We start from the raw sequence: 12,221 nt of genomic DNA, 5'->3' as shown, positions 1-12,221 counted from the left end.
ATACTTTTCTCTGTATGGGTTATGCCGCTGATGACCGATCCATAAGGAATAAGCATTTGATCCATCCGATAAACATTTGATGGAGACCAAGACCAAATCCCATCTGCTGCACAGCAGCTGTGCCTTTAGATAAACTACCCGATCTCTGAGCTTGGTTTGCTCATCTGGTAAAACAGTCACCGGTTCAAATAGTTTGAAGGAAGTGGGACCACACGTGTAAAGCCAGTGATTGGCAAACTGAAGACACAATAACCTGCCTTCCTTGTCCTCCTCTCCAATATGTTAAGGCTTTTTTGTTGTTTTTCTGAGAGGGTGTCCTGGCACGTTAATTGCAGAATGGGATGGAAGGGCCAGAATGAGCTCCACCACTCAGTTCCTGTCAGTCAGGCGCTTTCCACCCTTGGCTATGTACTTTCAAACACGGACTCTCAAACTTGAGCTTCCATCAGAATCACCTGGAGGTTTTGTTAAAACACAGGTCACAGGGCTGCGTCCCTAGCAACTGTGATTTAGCAGGGCTGGGGTGGGGACTTAGTGTTTACATTTTCTAGAAGTTCCAGGTGATGGTTTAGAAGTAGGGCTTTCAAAGAGTAGGGTTAACAGGTAGACATCCATACCCATGAATAATTAAAAGAAATAGGTGCTACAGTGTGAGGCACGCAGTATGTCCACATGCCCGAGAATCATTTTCATAGGTGAGCCAACCACGGAGCACCTTAGAGGGGAAACACGCTTAAACTACAGCTAAAGAGAGTTTAGGTAAAAGACCTTTTTTTTTTTTTTTTTTTACCGAAGGTAATAATTTAGAGCCCCCTTTACATGAATCTTTCTGCCACTTGACTATTTTAAATTCCTGTGTTACCTGGACGGAACTGGAGTGTCCTGATGACCATTAATTGGATGAAACTAGTTACCAGGTCAGCAAAAAATGACCTAGGTCACCTTTGGGGGGCGGGGGTGACAGTGTGGATGGTGGTGCTGCCAAGGAAAGCAAGGCGGGGCTTGCCCTTGGCCAGGCCCACGGTGTGGAGCCACTTGGGTACAACAACCGGGAGGCTTGGATCCAGGCTGGGCGTGCTGCATTCCACTCCCCGACATCCGGGTTCAGTCCAGCCTGCTTACCCCAATCTCCAAGAACCTATCAAACCTCAGTCACCAGACAAGCGAATTTTCGACTGCCCTCATACCTGCCGCAGCTGTTCCGAAACCTTCATCTAAGTCCTCGTGCTGCAGACCAGCCCACTTTCTCCACTTCCGTCTGGAAAGGAAGAAAGGGCTGCTTATCTTCCGTAGCCTTTGGATAAGCTGCAGCTCAGAGACTTGGACACTGACGGTCTCTCCTGAGATGATCGTAAGAACCTTGGTTTGATGGGGTCCTGCTTTGGCCCCTCATTGCTCTCCTTTCCACAGAGCTCCTGCTGCTCCCCAGGCCGGCCAGCCTGTGCCCCCTCCGTTCCCTGTCAGACTAGGCCTTCCGGCCCTCCATCGCTGCACACTAGCATCTCCTCCTGTCTTGCCTTTGAGCGTCTGAGTCATCACCCCTGAGACCCGAGAGCTTTCCCCTTCCCTTCTCTGCCTCTCATTACACCCGTTCAGCCGCGCGTGCCTTCAGTCCCGTGAGCGTGCAGATCGCACGGTTCCTTCCATCACTGACTGTCCCCGGGCGCACCCCGGGGCGCCTCCTCTACGGCTCCTCTACCAAGCACAGCCCCGCCTTTAAACAGACACCATCGTTTGATCCTTCGACTTGGACCTCTCACGACCCATTTTTTTTTTTTTAAGATTTTATTTATTTAGACAGAACACAAGCAGGGGGAGTGGGAGAGGAAGAAGCAGGCTCCCAGCGTAGAAGCCCGACGTGGGGCTCGATCCCAGAACACCGGGATCACGCCCTGAGCCGAAGGCAGAGGCTCAACAACTGAGCCACCCAGGCGCCCCTCACGACCCATTTTTAACCTGAATGATCTCCCAGACGAAATAGCCTAAGCTTTGGGTATCTTTCTCTGTATCTTTAGACAAATGCTTTCCGTAAGGGATCTCATCACATATTCTGGGGGTACATCTTTCCTTTTTCCTTAACCAAAGTGCTCTGTATTCCTTTAAATGGGCCAGTCTCCCTGCACATTTTTTTGTTACATATTTGTTAGGACACCCCCATATCTCTAATTAGAGTTCACCCAGCCACACCTCTCCTATGCATTTCTGTAACTCAGCATGTAAGAAAAGCATCGTAAAATAGTATCCACCGATAAAATCCAGTGTCCTTTGCAAGAGTATAAATGGCTTGGGAGGGTATGGGCTCTCCAGGGTAACACAGACACCTCCGGCCCGTGTTGCCTTCCATACTCCCAGCTCACCGCACACATTTATGTAACTGGTATGGTAAATAGGCATCAAGTTGCTGTCCCCTGGATCCTATTGCCAAAGCCAAGAGAGCCATTACCTTCCCCAGCCCCAGTGCCCATCATTCACACACACACATACACACACACACACACACCCATCACGCCCCCACCCTCACCTACCCAGTGTTCCTGGGAGTGAACGCTCTTAGGAAATACACTGAAGAAAGGCGTTCAAGTTAAAATAGAAAACCAGAAGTGACTAACAAAGTTGCCTGGAGGTGGTCCTTCAATCACCTTTCTTAATGAAGGGGTAGGATGGATTTGTAACTGACCTAGTAATTTTTCTAAAGAGCTTAAGAGTATATGAACAAGTTACTTTTTTAAGCTGCTTAAGTGTTCTGCCATCTTAAAACAATGAAAATATGCTTAGCAAACTTCCGTTTTAGTTGGTACAAAGATAAACTCGGCCCAGTGTAGGTTCATATCAAATCAGTGAGGCTATGCCTATTAAAACATGCACCGAAAATGCAGCCTAGCTTAATACTGAAGATTCCAGCTGGAGTCGAAGCTAGGGCTTCCTTCACAGGCACTGGAAACAAGCAATTCTACCTCCAAAAAGAAAAGACCTGGTGGAAGGTAGGAGGGGTGGGGGTATGGAGTTACTGAGCACCATCTTTAGGTATTTGACACACTGTGGTGTGAAGGAGAAACCGGCTTTGATGTCTGGGGTTCTAGAGGCAAACATGGAACCAGTGGACGTTTGTGGCAGGAAACAGATTTTGTCCCCGAGATAGCTGATCAATGGTGCCTGGGTGGTTTCCTGGGCTTGAAGCCAAGAATTAAGAGTCAAACTAGGAACCGCTTTGCAAAGATGCCATCCTTTCATCTTTTCTAGTGGATTCTTGCTCTCTTTAAATAAACTTGGAGTCATGAGTCACAGACTCGGGATGGAAGGGGACCATTAGAGATGGGCAATTCTACCTCCCAGCCCAGACAGGACTGACTCTCCTCTTCATCATCCAGCCACCCGAGCGTGAGCACATCCACTGATGGGGAGCTCACTATGGCCTGGGGCGGCACGTTGTATCCTCCAACGCCTCTTTGAAGTCATTCCTTTCATTTAGGGAAAGTCCATTTCCCTGTAGTTTTTGTGACTACTCCCGGGCCTACCACTTCGAATGGCACACATATAAATTTCTCTCCCCAAGTAATAACCATCAATATGTTGGAAAATGTCAAGTCTTCCCAATGTTATTTATTCCCTGGACAAAAATTCCTTATTCTCTCAACTTTTCCTCCTGGGTCATGGATTCTGGCCTCTGCCCCACAATAATATAATCATGTATGATACGCCTTAAGGACTCAAGTGCTCTACGTGCATTAGTCCTTTGAGTCCTCACAACCACCCTGCGAGGTGGGGCTATTATTGTCCCCATTTTACAAAACAAGAAACTAAGGCCTGGAGAGGTCAGATGATGTGTGGGCAGTAAAGTAGCTGGTGACTGGTAGAGCTGGGATTCAAACCCACACTAGTTATTTAATCTGTACTTTCTCAATTCTATTGGTCCAACCTGTGGGTCGCATTGCCTGCATTGCCCGGTTGCACGGATCCTTGCTGCAGGGACCTAGACACTGACCATCATAGACACTAGACGGTAAACGGGGTGGCGGTGGGGCCGAAGATGACTAAAAGTGTACCTCAAGGCCAGGAGACTGGGAGGAAATCACCTCTTTTGGGGGCCTTTTACAGAGAGGGGGCTCTGAAGTGCTTCAACATTCTTTCTCATACAATATACACGATCTCCCTGCAAATTACAATTCAAGAAAGCATCTTTGTCCAATCCCAGACCAAATCTAGAGGTAAAAGAATCTCTGAATGCCCGAGTCAATGGTTCCTAGACATCAGCACCACCTGGATAAGTTAATTCCTATTCTTTGGCTCTTAGGCTTAGAGGTTGGGTATTAACAGATCTGGTGAAGCAGAGAATCTTCATTTTAATAAGCATACCAAGTGTTTATGACATGGATGCTTCCTGAATCAGTTTCTTTGAGAAACTCCACCCTAAGCTTTCAACAACCCCTGGCCAGCTCTCCTGAGCCAGAGAGCAAGTTAAAGCAAGGTGTTACAGGTGAAGGTGTTGCCTGCTTGAGATATCTGGACACTTTGCCTCTTCTCAACATGGGAGAATGGCTGGCTGAGGCCAGCTGGCCAGGCAGGATTCTCTAGGAGAGAAGGGTAGAGTGACCCTTTGAACAGCCACTTACTCAGTGTCTGATAATTCTCAGCTTCACCCCACCCTACACCCAGATTTTCTTTTCTTTTCTTTTCTTTTTCTTTTCTTTTTTTTTTTTTTTTTAACCAAGAGGCATTTGCTTAGTGGAAGTCAATTAAGATCTTTGTTTTAAAACCAACTTCTGTATGTTGTAGGTAACACTCATCTCTCCTTAGGATAAACTGCCACAATGTTAATTTTACACTCTGGTCTAAACAGATCTCTTCACGGATGTTCTTGTAAGAGCCTGCTACCAGTTCTGTATCCTTATCAGTGAGCAGATAGGAGTCGGAGATTTCAAAGTCCCGGTTTTCAGCAATCAAAAGACAAAGAAGAGACTTCCCCTTTCTAGCTCTAAGCCCATCCGTCAGAAAACTGCCCGAGGTCCTTGCAGTCAGCTTGCTGAAGCAACAGACAGAGGAACAGAGCAAGCCCAGCTCCCCAGTGTAAATCCCGGCAACAGCACAAACCCCTCCCAACTGCCAGTCAACAAGCTGGGGGCGGGGGGCGGGGCGGGGGGGGCGGGGTTCCTGGTCAGGACCCCTTTGTTTAGCCAGTGCTCTGGTTATCAGTGGCCATTGAAGCTACTTCATACTTACTTAAAACGACTACACTTTATTATGTAGGCAGACCTCATTTTATTGTGTTTCGTTTTATTACACGTTGCAGACATTGCATTTTTTTACAAATTGAAGGTGCGTGGCAACCGTGCATTGACCAAGTCTATCGGCACCATTTTTCCAACAGCATTTGCTCACTTCAGGTCTCTGTGTCACATTTTGGTAATTATCACAATATGTCAAACTGTTTCATTATTATTATACTTGTTATGCTGATCTGTGATCAGTGGTCATAGATGTCACTATTGGAATCGTTTTGCGGTGCCAAGAACCGTGCCCATATAAGACAGCAAACTTAATAAAGGCCGTGTGTTCTGCGTGCTCCACCAAACCCCCATCTCTCTCCCTCCCCTCAGGCCTCCCTGTTCCCTGAGACACAGCAATATTGAAATTAGACCCATAAATAACCCTACAATGGCCTCTAAGTGTTCAAGTGAAAGGAAGAGTGGTGTGTCTCTCATTCTAAATCAAAAGCTAGAAATGATCAAGCTTAGCGAGGAAGGCATGTGGAAAGCCACGACAGGCCAGAAGCTAGGCCTCCTGCACCAAACATGAGCCAAGCTGGGAATGCAAAGAAAACATTCTTGAAGGAAATGAAAAGTACGATTCCAGTGAACACATGAATGGTAAGAAAGTGATATGGAGATCACTTTGCTGATATGGAGAGTTTCTGTGGTCTGGAGAGATCAAACCAGCCAAAGCCTAATCCAGAGCAAGGCCCTAACTCTTCAATTTTATAAAGCCTGAGACAGGTGAGGAAGCTGCGGAATAAAAGCCTGAAGCTGGCAGAGGCTGGGTCATGAGGTTTAAGGAAAGAAGCCGTCTCCATAACATCAAAGCACAGGGTGAAGCCCCAAGTGCTGATGGAGAAGCTGCAGCACGTTATGCAGAAGATCCAGCTAAGATCATTCCTGAAGATGCACTGAACAAGAGGTTTTCAGTGTAAACAGCCCTCTATTGGAAGAAGATGCCATCTGGGACTTTCATAGCTAGAGAGGAGAAGTCAATACCTGGCTTCAAACCTCAAAGGCCAGGCTGACTCTCTTGTTAGGGGTTAAGGTAGCTGGTGACTTTCAGTGGAAGCCAGGGCTCACTGACCATTCTGAAAACCCTAGAGCCCTTTAGAATGATGCTAATTCTATTCTGCCTGTGCTCTCTGAATGGATTAAGAAACCATGTTTACAACATGGTTTACTGAATATTTTAAGCCCACTGTTGAGACTACTGCTTGGAAAAGGAAGAATCCTTTCAAAATACTGTTGCTTATTCATTAACAATACATCTGACCACCCAAGAGCTCTGATGGAGATGTACAATGAGCTTAATGTTTTCATGCCTGCTAACACAACATCCACTCTGCAGCCCATGGATCAAGGAGTGGTTATGACTTTCAAGTTTTATTTTTTTCAAGAGATTTTATTTATTTATTTATTTATTTGGGAGAAAAAGAGACAGTGACAGAGAGCACAAATAGGGAGGAAAGGGAGAAGCAGGCTCCCTGCTGAGCAGGGAGCCCAATGCAGGGCTCAATCTCAGGACTCTGGGATCATGACCTGAGCCGAAGGCAGACACCTAACCGCCTAAGCCGGCCAGGCACTCCTTGACTTTCAAGTTTTATTATTAAAGAAATGTATTGCATAAGGCTATAGCTACCACAGATAGTGATTCCCCTGATGGATCTGGGCAAAGCAAGTTGAAAAACTTCTGGGAAGGATTCACCATTCTAGATGGCATTAGGAACACTGATGATTCCTGTGGAAAATAGTATGGAGGTTCCTCAAAAAATTAAAAATAGAATTACCGTATGATCCAGTAATCCCGCAAGTGGGTATCTACCCAAAGAAAACAAAAACACTAATTCAAAAAGATACATGCACTCATGTGTTTATTGTAGCATTATTTACAATAGCCAAGATACCAAAGCAACCTAAGTGTTCATTCATAGATGAATGGATAGAGAAGATGAGGTATGTATATACAATGGAATATTACTCAGCCATAAGAATGAACTATTGCCATTTGTAACATGGGCAGATCTAGAAGGTATAATAATACTAAGTGAAATAAGCCAGTCAGAGAAGGACAAATACCATATGATTTCACTCATATGTGGAATTTAAGAAACAAATTGATCAAAGAAAAAAAGACAAATATAGAGAACAAAGTGGTAGCTACCAAGGGAGAGGGGTGGGGGGATGGGTGAACTAAGTGAAGGGGATTAAAGAGTCCAATAATCATGATGAGCACTGAGTAATATATAGGATTGTTGAATCACTATATTGTATACCTGAAACTAATATAACACCGTATGTTAACTACACTGGAATTAGAAAAAAAATCATGATTCATGGGAGGAGGTCAAAATATCAACAACAACAGAAGTTCGGAAGAAGTTGATTCCAGCCCTCAGGGATGACATTGAGGGGTTCAAGTCTTCAGTGGAGGAAATAACTGCAGATGTGGTAGAAATAGCAGCAGAACTAGAATTGGAAGCAGAGCCTGAAGATGGGACTGAATTGCTTTGATCTTGTGAAAAAACGTTAATAGATGAGGAGTTGCTTCTTACAGATGAGCAAAGAAAGTGGTTTCATGAGATGGAATCTGCTTTTGGTTTGAAAGTTGTTGAAATGACAACAAATGTCTTAGAATATTACAAAAACTTCGTTGATAAAGCAGCAGCAGGGTCTGAGAGGATGACTTCAATTTTAAAGAAGTTTTGCTGTGAGTAAAATGCTATCAAACAGCATCATATATTACAGGAAAATTTTTCATGAAAGGAAGAGTCAACTAGTGTGGCAAACGTTTTTGTTGTTTTAAGAAATTTCCAAACCACCTCACCAAGCAGCCACCACCCCGATCAGTCAGCAGCCATCAACATGGAGACATGACCCTCTACCAGCAAAAAGATTACAACTCACTGAAAGCTGAGATGATGGTTAGCATTTTTCAGTAATGAAGTATTTTTATTTTTTTATTTTTTTTTAAAGATTTTATTTATTTATTTGACAGAGAGAGAGACAGCTGGTGAGAGAGGGAATACAAGCAGGGGGAGTGGGAGAGGAAGAAGCAGGCTCATAGCGGAGGAGCCTGATGTGGGGCTCAATCCCATAACGCTGGGATCACGCCCTGAGCCGAAGGCAGACGCGCTTAACCGCTGTGCCACCCAGGCGCCCCTCAGTAATGAAGTATTTTTAAATTGGGTATGTACATTGTTTTTTCAGACATAATGCCATTGCACGCTTAATAGACTACAGTACAGTGTAAACAATTTTTTGGGGGGTAAACATAATTTTTATATGCCCTGGGAAACCAAAAAATTCATGTGACTTGCTTTATTGCAGTGGTCTGGAACCAAACCTGCAATCTCACCAGGGGAAGCCCATATGCAATTCCACAGGTCAGGAACTTAGACAGGACTCGGTTGGGTGATTCTTCCACTCCGTGTGCCTTAGTGGTATTCAGTTGGGCTAGTTTAGAGAGTCCAAGATGGCTTCACTCACATTCTTGTCCCCTCAGCTGGGCCCCTTCTCCTCTCTGTACAGTCTCTGAGCCTGTCCATGTGCTCTTTCTAACACTGTAGTTGGGCTACTAACATCGTATTCAAGGCTCCAAGAGGTCAAGGTGGAAGCTGCCAATCTCCTTAAAAACTAGGTCCAGAAATGGCATAGTGTCACTTTCCCATGTTTTTTTAAGTCTAAGGTAAACAGACTCTACCTTTCGAGGAGAGGCTTGTCAAAGAACATGCACCATCTTTAACCTCCCACAGCTGGCCTCTTCTCCTCTGGTCCCCATACGATCAGAGTCATTCTCTCTCAGCCTCCTACATCCTTCCCCAAGACTAGACTTGAGGTTCTAGTTCAAGACGACCGTGTAGCAGCGTCCTGAATTCGCTCCTCCCCCAGACACTGAGCCTATAGTTATATACAGAAAAATTTCCTCTGAAAAAAGAGCTTAAACTCGCTGAGTGACTCTTATACATTGGGCAAATGAGCAAGAAACCCACATCAAGGTGGGAAAGAGAGGCTGAGACACAATCTCACCATAAACCCCACCCCTGGTGTGGGACCCACAATCAGAGAACATACAAACCAGAGTTTGCTGAGGAGCAAAGAGTTTGAACCCCACACGTGGCATCTGAACTTTTAAGACCTGCATCTGAGAGATAAACCCCCAAAACATCTAGCTTTGAAGCTGGCGGGTTTGCATCCGTGAGACCCACAGGCTATAGCAAATGGGGAAACAGTTCTTAAAAGGTTCATAGAAGCGGACTCCCCGCCAGGATGCAGAGCAGAGGCAGAAGCTTATTTGCTTTTCTAAAAGTGTCAGCCTGAGGAGCAGGCATCTAATTTAACATGCATCTAAAGGGCTACTGAAAGAAACACTCTCCAAAGGCAGGGACCAGTGAGCACCGTCTTTGCCTTCCCCTTCTGCCTCCTCCAGTTTGCCAGTATTGCCCAGAAAGGAGCTTATACCTTCATCTGGCACCCTGGTTTTTGTGGCTGCCACCCAAGGGACAACTCTAAATTGCTTGGCTCTGCTGGCCAATAGGGCTTATGCTCATGGGCTTCACAGAACTGTAACATATGGAGAAAGAGTATTTAACTGGTTACCATCTCTAACAGCAATTAGGAAACAGAGAGATTCCCAGTCTTTCCGTGAAAGAGGCCTATTAGCCTATCTTCATAGCTCTGCCCTAAGGACCAGGCTTCTAATTAAACACACGTCTAAAAGCCAACTGTAATCTTCTCTGGGCATGTCCTCCCACTCTCCCTCTGCAGTGCTCCAGAGCACAGGTTTCCCAGAGGGGAGCCTTGGCACGTGTCTGGTACCCCAGTTTTTAGTCTAGTGCCCCGGTTTTTGTGGTTGTCACCCAGGAGACATCCCTTGATCACCTGAGTCTGGTGGCCAGCAGGATTTGTGTTCATTTCAATGTGATGGTAGCCAAGAAAGAAATGTTTCTTTACTGACTATCATCCCAGGGCTCAGGACAGAGGGAATAGAGAGAACTGCCAATTCCCAATCTTCCCCTGAGAGAGGTATATTTGCATATTTTAAAACCTGCAGCCTAAGGGTCTGGTTTCCAATCAGCCTCAATTTGCATGTTGACTTAGATCCTCCCCTTTGGGACATGGACAAGTGTTGGCACACCCTCAACTACTGAGAGTCACTAAAAATAATGTTGGCTGCTTGGACAATCACAAAGATTTGGGAGACAATTAAGAGCTAAGGCAGAGTTTAATAATAAGCTTCATCACCTACCTGAGGCCGTTCCTTCAAGATTGGGAGAGGTGGCTCTTTTATCTAATACATAAAAACCAACACACCCAACAAAGAGAGTCAAGAAAAATAAATAAATGAATACATTTCAAACAGAAGAGCAAAATAAAACCTCATAAAAAGACTTGAACAAAATGGAGATAATTTACCTGATAAAGAGTTCAAAATATTAGTCATAAAAGTGCTCACTGAGCTTGGGAGAAGAATGAAATAAAGTGAAAATTTCAACAAAGAGAAAATATTAAAAGTACCAAATGGAAGTAAGAGAGTTGAGGAATACAATAACCGAACTGAAAAATACAATAGAGAGGTTCAACAGACTTGATGAAGCAGAAGAAATAAAGACAGGGCAATCGAACACCCACAATCAGAGCATCAAAATGAAAAAAGAACGAAAGAGCAAAGATAGTTTAAGGGACCTATAGACAATATCAAATGGACCAACATTTGCACTGTAGGAGTCCCTGAAGGAAAAGAGAGAGAAAGAGGCAAAACATTTTTGAAGAAATAATGGCTAAAAACTTCTCTAACCTGGGGAAGGAAACACACATCCAGATCCAGGAAGACCAGAGAGTTCCAAATAAGACGAACTCAAAGAGAGTTCCCACTGTCTCCCACCCACACCAAAGCACATTATAATAAGAGTCTCAAAAGTTAAAAACAAGGAGAGATTCTTATAAGCAACAAAGGACAAAACAACTTGTTATATACAAGTGAACTCTCATAAGACTATCAGCAGATTTTTCAACAGAAACTTTATAGGCCAGAGAGTGCATGATAAACTCAAAGTGCTGAAACTAAAAAAACTTCTAACCAAGGACACTCTACCCAGAAAACTTGTCTTCCAGAATTGAAGGAGGGATAAAGAGTTTTCCAGACAAGCAAAAGCTAAAGAAGCTCATCACCACCAGACTGGCCTTAAAAGAAATTTTTTTTTTTTTAAAGATTTTATTTTTTTTATTTATTCGACAGAGATAGAGACAGCCAGCGAGAGAGGGAACACAAGCAGGGGGAGTGGGAGAGGAAGAAGCAGGCTCATAGCGGAGGAGCCTGATGTGGGGCTCGATCCCGGATCGCCAGGATCACGCCCTGAGCCGAAGGCAGACGCTCAACCGCTGTGCCACCCAGGCGCCCCTTAAAAGAAATTTTAAAAGGACTTTAAACGGAGACAAAACGGTACTAAGTAGTAACAGGAAAAACATATGAAAGTATATTATCTCACTGATAAAAGTAAATGTACATTACAGCTCAGAATAATGTTGTAAAGATGGTAGATTGATCACTTATAAAGCTAATATGAAGATTAAAAGAAAAAAGTAGTAAAAATAACTATAACTACAATAATACATTAAGAGATACACAAAATAAAAAGATAAAAAGGTAGAGCTTTAGAATGTTTTCAAACTTAAGTTGTTATTAACTAGAAATACACTGCTATAAATATATGTTCTTTTATATAAGCCTCTCAGTTACCCCAAAGCAACAGATCTATAGTAGACACACAAAAGACAGAGAAAAGACTAAGCACACCCTTAAAGCAAAGGAGTTCACAAAGGAAGAGAGCAAAAGAAGAAAGGGACAGAGAAACTACAAAACAGCCAGAAAACAATGAACAAAATGGCAATAAGGACATACCTATTACACATCACTATAAATGTAAATGTGCTACATTTTCCAATCCAAAGACATAGTGGCTGAGTGGATTT

The sequence above is a fragment of the Ursus maritimus genome, unplaced genomic scaffold (genome assembly GCF_017311325.1).
Source record: "Ursus maritimus isolate PB19 unplaced genomic scaffold, ASM1731132v1 scaffold_25, whole genome shotgun sequence".
Classification (NCBI taxonomy): domain Eukaryota; kingdom Metazoa; phylum Chordata; class Mammalia; order Carnivora; family Ursidae; genus Ursus; species Ursus maritimus.
Note: the sequence above shows the minus strand (reverse complement) of the source record.